At 48.4% G+C, this 9,982-nt stretch overlaps 1 non-coding gene across 1 annotated transcript; it reads right to left on the reverse strand.

Annotated features, from left to right (window-relative positions):
• Positions 1-7,135: 7,135 nt before the first annotated feature.
• On the reverse strand, positions 7,136-7,239 carry LOC118578958. The gene has a single exon (XR_004944341.1). It is a non-coding gene; the product is annotated as a U6 spliceosomal RNA (small nuclear RNA).
• Between the last annotated feature and the right edge of the window lie 2,743 nt (positions 7,240-9,982).

The raw sequence follows: 9,982 nt of genomic DNA on the forward strand, positions 1-9,982 counted from the left end.
CTTAGAAGGGGAATATGAGGCTAATGAATTTGAGTGTCCTAAAAGGCAGTGTTTCACTTTGACAAACCGTGTGTGTGTGTGTGTGTGTGTGTGTGTGTGTGTGTGTGTGTGTGTATGTGTGTGTGTATCTACCCCCTGAACACGAAAGCCCGACTTCCTCCCAGAGGACTCCCCCCACTCAGCTCCTGCTACGGTCCCTACCACTGCCCTTGCCAGCAGGTCCATCAGTTAGGAAAGTTCATCTCCCTATGCTGGGATATTGTGAGAATTTTCTTCTTGAGGGATCAGGGAACCTAGTAACATCTTCCTTTTCTTCTAAGGTCCCAATGACAGACAAAAGTTTGATCCCTACAACAGTTCACCCTAGGAATACAAGGAGTTTATTATAGGCTTACTGACAGAGCAATGGGTGACCTAAACCTGCACACAGCATGGATGATGACTTCCCCTTGGCTGCACAGATGGAGCTGCCTTCCTCCCAGCCTTGCCAATGTACTCTACCCTTCTCAGAGACCCCCAAGGCTGTGTGCAGTTCGGGCAGAACTTCATACAGTTGCCATGGAGGAGTGGCTGTACACCGAGGGGCCCAGTGACCCTTCCTGCTCCTCCTTCTGTGAGGGAGCCACAGCAAGCCCAGGGTGACGATTTTTTGAAAGCAAATAGAGCTGGCAGCTGTTCTGCTGGTAAGATAGTGCTGTACAACATGAGGTGATTAAGAAACAAACAAACAAACGAAAAACAGCCGGCGGCGGTGGTGGCACAAGCCTATAATCCCAGCACTCGGGAGGCAGAGCCAGGCAGATCTCTGTGAGTTCGAGGCCAGCCTGGTCTACAAAGGGAGTTCCAGGAAACCCTGTCTTAAAATAAATAAATGAAATATAAATAAAAAATTAAAATAAAAAATAACAAACAACAACAACAAAAGAAACCCTCCACAGAGGTAGCCCAGGAACTGTCTATGATGAGCTGAGGAGAGCAGCTCTAAGGACAAGAACTCAAAACAGTAGTCTCGGGACAAGGGCTGAACAAGGGGAGGGAGGAAAAGCTAGCCTACGTCACGGGGATATCACTTGGGGATGTTTGGAATCTTCCCAAGGGACATCCTCTCAGTCAGCTACTTTGGATTCTAGAAGTTAGGCCTAACTGTCCCCGAACCCTCCTCCGTTTCCTGGGAAAGGCCCCCCAGTGAAAGTTCTGGCTGGTCATTCAGTCTTCCACAGAGTCAGAACCAATTTGTTGACGTCTGAGGGAACACGCAAGGTGGGGTCTTGGGGGACCGGGTATGGTAATGGGAGAGCAATGGGAAGTTGCTCCAGGAACACCAAGGTTGGAGGGTCCCAGGGGATGGATGCTGTGACTACAGTAGTCCCTCTACCTGCCATTTACTCTGGGACCTAAGACAGGGACGTGGCCAGCCTGACTGGCTGTGTGTCCATCTAGCTTCCAGTTTCCAGGGAAATGCACGGAGAACCCAAGATCAGCTGCACAGAAAGGTGCCACAATTCCACCTCAGTACCAACAGGGGCACACACACCTACACACAGGACCCGGCCCAGACATGCCACTACCTCTTATCTTTGGCCACTTTGGTGCTGGAGAGAGTTCAAGATGGCTTGTCTCCTCCTCCTCTGCCCTCAACCTCCAGGCAGCCCCACCCCTGAGAAAGTACAACTCAGGGGTCCCCCCGGGCTGCACAGGAAATGCTTTGTATGCTCTGGGTCAGCCAGGCTATTTTCTGTCCTGGGACTGGCGGGAGGTTGGGCCAGGAGCAGCCGGGACCGACATACTCAGCTGTTCTTTTTCCATGGTCGTCTCTACAGTTGGCAGTGGCTGTCACTTGTCTCTCTGTATTTGAGAAGTCAGGACAGTTCATTCGATGGCGGCCTCTGTATCTTCCAAAGTCTACAGCAATGTCTTCTCTTCAGTGAGCTCTCTCCTGCCCTTCCTATCCCTCCATGTTCCCTTTCTCTGAGCACTGTACTGTGGTGGGTGATTTGTGGCCTTGCTTCCCCAGTGAGGCTGAGGGCAGCTACCCTGACTTTTTTTTTTTCTTGGTTTTTCGAGACATGGTTTCTCTGTATAGCCTTGGTTATCTTGGAACTCACTCTGTAGACCAGGCTGGCCTTGAACTCATAGAGATCCCCCTGCCTCTGCCTCCCTGAGTGCCAGGATTAAAAGCGTGCATCACTGCCACCGCCGCTGCCGAAGCCGCCACCAGCACCTGGGTAGCTGCCCTAACTTAATGATGTGTTTCTCCCCTTTTTTCAGCTCAAGAATATCAGTTGTTGGGGGGACGCACTTGGAATCTCGCTGTGGGCATCGCCTCTGTCCTTACAAAACCTTTAGTGCTCAGATGCTGCGTGAACGGTGTTTATTTTGGGGGAAATGATGAACATGTGGAATTTACTTTAAAGGTAGGCGGAAGATGAGACCCTCAGTGGGGAGAGACGAGGGCTGGGTTTTATGTTTATCCACTCTACGGCATGTGCCAGGCTCAGCTCCCAGACGAAAGCTTTGAAGTCACAGGCTGTTGGAAGCCATAAGTGTACAAACAAGCGGGAGAGAGACAGTTGGCCTAGGCACCTGAGTGAGGAAAATCTAGAGTCAGTGTGCAAAGGCAGTGCCTGAATGAACCTGAGGAGAGGGGAGTCTGGGAGGACTTCCTGGAAGAGGTGGCAGCTCTTGGGACTGAAATTCACCAGAGAAAAATAGGGAATGCTATACTATGAAGCCTGGACCATCAGAGAAGATCAGAGAAGAAGGAACAATGTGTCATGACATGTATGTGTGTGTGTGAGCTACTTGAAAAGTCTTTCAGGTTTTTACATAGGAAAAGAGGTAATTCTTATTTGATGTCCAATATGATAATAACTTTATATCTGAAGAATGATTAATGCTTTATTAGATGTTATTTGAAATGAATCAACATGTAGGATACAGCTTTTATTTATTTATTTTCCCAGCTGGAGAAACCAAGGCTGAGAGAACGTAGCTTTCTTCAAGGTCACACAGATGTGTGGAAGAACTAACAGCAGACATCAGCATCCCACTCCATATTTGGGGGGACTGAGCATCTGCGAATTGCTGGGTATCCTGCCCCTTCCTTCTGGTCCAGTTTCCTGGTGTTTCTCATGATGTTGTCCGTCTGTCCTATGAGGGGTTTCCCTGAGGGTGGAAGGAAGACCCGCAGGCACAGAGAGTGCATTGTTCAACGGCACCTGGACATGCCTGTGTCAGCAGGCAAAATAGGGAAGTGGCGCAAGGCTGGCGAGAGTCTGATCCGTTCCCTCGGCCCCGGGTGCTGACCTCCACCTCGATGACTCCCGTTGGGAACTGGTCCTTTCCCTGAGTCCTGGGTTGCCTGTCAGAGGCCATGAGGGAGGAAAGCCCCTCACTTTCCCTGTCTGATGATGAGGATAGGCCACTTGGGTTTCCTTCAGCATGGCTTGCTGGGTGTCAGTTCTACAGAACACTCTTCAAGAAAAGGGTCGAATGACCATAGAGTGGAGGATGTCGCCCGTCCCTGGATGGTTGCAGTGCACATTGCACATGAAAAACTCTGACAGGTCTTGAAGACACTCACTCCTTTGGTCACTGAACCCTTCTCATATCTTGGCTGCCTACCCTTCAACTGACTACAGTTTGGGAAATGTTCTAACAGGTGGTCTCTAACTAAGGTCCCTCCAAAATGTGAGCCGTCACACTAAGAACTGTTGCTGATCTCGGCCATGTAATACTGGCTGTCCAGCACCCGGGTCCCTCCTTTGTTTTCACAGAATCTTCTTCGAGTTTTGGCGGGAAGAATTGTCTCCCACTCCTTGAGAGATCGGTGGAAGTAGGTTCTTCCTCCTACGGGTATAGCTACTTTGACGACATGTGATCTAGGTTAGGACTTTGAACCCAGAGAGGTGGATCCACCCAGACTTCCAGGGGTAGCAGAGGGGTCATTTCGAGAAGCCATGCTCACAGGCGTGAATGGACATCTGTGGTGGCGTTCTGCATGGATTCCCTGTCTACAGTGTCAGCTCAGCTGGAGCTCTACCTGCCAAGGACCCCTGGGCACATGGGTGTTCTAAGACTCACTTCGATTCTTTCCATGGATACTCTGCATCCCTTCAGTGGGTTTCCATGCAGGTCGGGCTGAGTTGTTACTGTTGTTTATAAAGAGAATCCTGACAGAATAGAGGTGCTCAAGAAATGTTGGTTGAATGGTGTTGGGATGTGGCTGAGTTGGTTGAGTACTCGCCTCACATGCACAAAGCCCTGGGTTTGACCCTGAGCCCTGGACCCAAAGCTGGTCTTGGTGGTACACACCTGTAATCCCAGTGCTGCTCAGGAGATGGGGGCAAGAGGATCACAAGTTCAAGGTTTAGCCAGGCAGTGATGGTGCACGCCTTTAGTCCCAGCACTTGGGAGTCAGAGGTAAGTGGGTCTCTGTAAGTTCGAGGCCAGGCTGGTCTACAGAGTGAGCACAGACAAGGCAACACAGAAAAATCCTGTGTTGAAGAAAACAAAATAGAACAAAACAGAAGTTCAAGGATTGACATCAGCCTGAGCTACAAGAAACACACTCTCTCTCTCTCTCCTTTTGTTGAGTGAATCTAAATAGCCAATTTTGGCACCAAGATCGTGTCCACTGCCCTAGTCTGTCAGTCTTCCAGTCAGAATTGTCTTCCCCCACTGATAACTGAATGTTGGCCCTGTGTGGAGTGCATCAGGGGTACCAACTCTATCTATGTTTCTGCACATCCCTGTGTCTGATGGGAGAGACTGGCCTGGGCCAGAAGAAGTCCTGTCAAAACGCTGTGGGGACACAGGAGAGTCCCAGCAGTAGACTCTAGAGCTGGGAGTTAGAAAGCAGTGGGTCTGGATGGGAGTGAGACAGCCTAGAGTAGAGAGCAATCCAAGCTCTGGATGGAGGCTAGCCTGGGAAATGCTGGCTTGGTGTGAGCATATCAGGATCAGCCCCCAGAGGCCACGCTGCTAAAGAGAATGGCTAATTCCATTGGCCGTGAGGAGTCACAGAAGTCTTGATTGGGGAGGGTCAAAGGCAATTTGGTGCATAGGGAGACGCTGGGCTTTGACACACAGATGTCACTGTGTGAGCTATAGCTTGGGTAAGTCATGTGAACTTCAAGTCTTGATCATCTTTAAAAATGGATACAGGCCTGGGGGGTTATGCCTCAGTGGTAGAACAGAGGCCCTGATTAGTTATACATACGCATACACACACACACACACACACACACACACACACACACACACACACACGCACGCACGCACACAGAGAGCCACATGGACCTAAAGTACCTAATGTGGGGGCTGGTGAGGTGGCTCAGCAGATAAAGGTGTTTGCCACCAGGTCTGAGTTCCGACCCTGCCTGGAATCCACATGTTAGAAAGAGATAACTGATTTTTCTAAGTTGTATTTTGACCTCTTCATGCATGCTGAATAGATACATGTACATAAACTACCTGGCTTGTACAAGGCATCCCGTGAAGAATGTGTTGTCCTGACTGAGCTCCCTGGATTGGAACATCAGAGCCCTTCACTAGCTGAATTCCCAGAGAGCAGGGACTGCTGTGCCTTTTATGTCCTTATTCTCGACCTAGTTCCTGATCAGAAGACATGCCAGGAGACACTTTGAATGGGATGGGTGGTGGAGTTCTACAGCTGCAGTGGAGGAAGGAATAGAGAGGTGTGACTGTTGGCAGGGAGGCAAGTGTTGGAAGGACTCAGGCCAGAGACGTGGAGCCAGCCCTGGAGAGAGTGAGATCTGACCCCGAGGAAATTCAATCTTCACCTTTTGGCAGCTTTTCAGTGTAAGGAAGAGGGAGGCTCCAGAGAGCAGAGGGGTTCTGGTCTTGTACACAGGAAGAGAGAAAACAACCTTCCTTTTTGGGCTTTTTAACTCAGTGAGCATTTGGATGAACGCAAAGACAGGCCTGAGTAGACTGGGTAGCCTGGCCCATTCATTCTTGGTGCTAAAGTACACAGAGATTTTAAACTTCAAATACAGAGTTTTTGAAATGGGCTGTGGAAGTACCAAGGTTCCTGTTGGTGGAGGTGGTATGAGAAGGTGTTGGGCAGCTTTGAGGAAAGAAGCTAGAACAAATTAATCCAAGAGTTGCCTGGGAAGTGTATCTGTCAGTGTCTGCTGTGTAAGAAGCACACCTCTGTGGTACACATCAGAAAAAGTTTATGGCCCACAGGTCTGGAGTGAATTGAGATAGAGTAGACTACGCTATTGATTTTGGATGGGACTTTTGCAGGTCTGGAGGTTTCTGGGTTGTTGACTGATCTAGACTGTTTTGGCCAGCATGATGGCATGAGCACTTATCTTGCATCTTGCAGGTGGACCCAAGCTTGTGGGCTTGGCTATGGCGTGGCTAGAAGCAGGGCAGACACCGACCTGAAGACTCGGAAGGTCTTGACTCAGAACTGCTACCTAGTTATCTCGGTTACGCCTTGTTGGGCAGCGCAGACTGCAAGAGGAAGGCATGCAGAAGCCACCTTGAAGTGGGAACAACGAGAGTCCTATGACAAAGGCTATGTGTACAGGGAAGGGTAAGGAATCAGGGTCATTAGCACAATGTGTGATGAATGGTGACGAGAACAGCATTTCTTAGCCTGAGCTCTGTACAGACCCAAGTTCTGTTTGTTTTCCTCTGGGATCTTTGTAAGGCTTGGAATGAGCCTGATTGGTTTGAGATTATTTTCCTAGACGATTGTTAAAATCCTCTTAATATACATTTGTTTATTAAATTGAATTTATTTATTTGTTTGTTTGTTCTTTCACTTATCTATCTATCTATCTGTCTATCTGTCTATCTATCTATCTACCTATCTATCTATCTATCTATCTATCTATCTATCTATCTATCTATCTATCTATTGTGTCATGTCATCATACCTGTGAAGGTGAGAGAGCAACTTTCCGGAGTCAGTTCTCTCCATCCACCATTTGAACTCAGGCTGTCAAGCTTGGCAGCAAGAGCCTGTAGCTTCTGAATCATCTTTCTGGTCCCCAAACAGGTCTCTCTCTCTCTCTCTCTCTCTCTCTCTCTCTCTCTCTCTCTATATATATATATATATATATATATATATATATATATATATATATATATATAAAATATATATATAAAATGCTTCATAAATTTGTGTATCCTTGCACACGGACCATGCTTGTCTTCTCTGCATGGTTCCAATTTTAGCATATGTGCTGTCAATGTGAGCACCAAATAGGCCAATTTTAATCTGTTCCATACATATTTATTCACTTTTGAAAATGAAAATAACATATCAAAATTTTCCTTTTTAAAAAATTCCAAAATCAGAAACTCTAATTCCATATCTCAATTACTACAGCCCTGTAGTAGAATATTTTAAGGTGTGTTACTTTTGTTTATGTTGCATTTGTTGAACTCTGTGAAGCTGTGTTACTGTGCCTAAGTAAAACACCTAATGGTCTAATAAAGGACTGGTCAATAGCGAGTCAGGAGAAAGGGTAGGCGGGGCCTGCAGGCAGAGAGTGTATATAGAAGGAGAAAACTGGGGGTGAGATCTAAGACCTAGCAGCCAGAGGAGGAGGCCGACTCCAGGGGCCAGCCACCCAGCTACACAGCAAGAGTAAGATTTCCAGAAGCTAGAGAACGGGAAAAGCCCAGAGGCAAAAGGTAGTTGGGATAAGTTAAGGAAAGCTGGTTAGAAGCTAAGCCAAGCTAAGGCCAGGCATTCTTATTTAAGCATCAGCCTCCATGTGTGATTTATGTGGGAGCTGGGGGAGGGCCCCCCAAAAAGAGTAAAAAACAACAAGACAGCCCAGACAAACTACCCAGATTCCCTGCACATCTCTTCAAGTTGCCGTATCTGATCCTCAGGTTTCTGAGGCCCATGGGAATGCTTGAGAGTTACTGGTGCTTCTTTGGGTCAACACTAAAGGTAAAAGTACATCCAAGTTGTTCATGTACATGCAGGTCACATGGATTCCTTACCAATGACTAGTGACAGTCGGTGACTAGTGACCAGGTAAGAAGAGGAAACAAACTTAGATGTTCAAGAGGACAAATGCATCCTGAGCCCACACCATTATTCGCATGCTGTTCAAGCTTATTGTCCTATAGCCCGTCTTTTCCAATTCTCAAGCTGCTGCACAAATTCACAGCAGAAAAGAACAGGGGAAGATTTTTGCCTCAAGCAGCTCTACCACAACTGTCACTATTCCAGCATTCTCGGGAGGGTCCCATCTGTGCCATCTGTGCCAGAAGTAATAGCCTTGAACTCACAGAGATCCGCTTGGCTCTGCCCCCCGAGTAGTGGGATTAAAGGTGTATGCCACCACCTCACCGCCTACTCTGATCTCCGTTAAGAGCATCATTGTTGCATTTTTCAGGACAAGGTCTCATGTGGCCCAGGCTGGCCTTGAACTCTCTGTGTGTCTGAGGATGACCCTAAACTCCTGCTCCTCCTGCCTTTACCTCTCCAGGCAGAGATTACAGGTGTGTGCTCTGTGCTGACAACCGGTATTTGCTAGTTGTTCTGTAAAGCTGGTACTATATGCTGTTTAAAAGATAACCCCTGAGAAGACTGCTTTCTGCCCTTGCACAGCATCAGGATTGAGTTCCCAGCACCCACACTGGGTGGATCACAGCTGCCTGTAACTCCAACTCCAGGGCACTTGATGCTCTCTTTGGGACTCCATGAACACCTGTAATTATGTGCATATACCTACTTACCCCCTCCCACACCTCTAATTCAAAATAAAGTCATTTTTTTGGCAGGGTAAGGGGAGCTGGAGAGATGACTAGCAGTTAAGAGCACTTGCTGCTTTTACAGAGGACCTGAGTTCCATTTCCAGCTCCCACATGATGGCTCAATCATCTGTAACTCCAGTTCCAGGGGGTCCAATGCACGCTTCTGGCCTATGAGGGCACCCCCACACACACACACACTCATACACATGGTGTATAGACATACATGTAAGTAAAAAAAACATTGATACTCATAAAATAAAAATAAATGATTTTTTTCTGTGTGAGTAACAATGCTGGGGCTCTACTCCACTTGTTGTGTGTCCCGTGTCTTGTCCCTCTCCACGCCCCGGCCCATCGCATGGGTGGCAGGGCCTGTCCGCTTTCCTATGCTAGCCCTGCTCTCTCATGCTTTTTATTTCCATCCCCAAGGTCCCTGAGTGGTTTTGCCATGTGGGGAAAGACTCAGATTCCCTGGAAACGAGACTGGTCAGAACAATAGGAGAAGGCAGCTGAGTAAGGCAGGGTTTGGTGAGCAGAGCCTGGAGCAGTCAGGGCTGGTGTATTCCCAGGTTGAGGTCCCCAGGCCCAGCGTCCACACAATGAGGCAGCCCCACATGGGGTCTGCGCCTGTGGGACCAAACTCATTTACTCTTCATCCAGCTGATGGCTTCCAACTGCCCACATACTACAGGCCCTGCTGTGGGTCCTGGGGACGGCAGCATGGGGGAGGAATCAGCTGGATTGGCTTCTGCTGAGCTGAAATTCACTTTCCAGACACGAAACCTGCAAGCCAGGTCATGATATAACTTCAGATTGCCATAACACTAGAGGCCAGGTCTTCTGGCTGGGGATTTCCTCGAAGGTTCAAGGCTGGATGAATGGCACAAGGCACAGGTGAGAAGTCACCTTCCAGGACTCCCTTGGGGACAGTGCTGGCTGCCCACACGGAGAGCTCAACCCATATCTAGACTGGTGGGAGGCCAGGCCTCTTTGGACTGGCTTCTCAGGCCAGGACCTTCTCAGGACAGGAAGCAGGTGTGTAGTTGGATAAGGATAGAACAAAAATAGAGCTTCGGACAGTAAGGGAAGATGAGTGAGGGCTGTGGAATCAGAGAGCTGGGGTGGGGAGGTATGTTCAGTTTGAAAGGATGGGGTTCAGGCTAGACACCTCCAGCTACAGGATGGTCCATGAAAGAGATCTCAAACAGGCCATAATATAAGACCTGTG

The sequence above is a fragment of the Onychomys torridus genome, chromosome 2 (assembly GCF_903995425.1).
Source record: "Onychomys torridus chromosome 2, mOncTor1.1, whole genome shotgun sequence".
Taxonomy (NCBI): domain Eukaryota; kingdom Metazoa; phylum Chordata; class Mammalia; order Rodentia; family Cricetidae; genus Onychomys; species Onychomys torridus.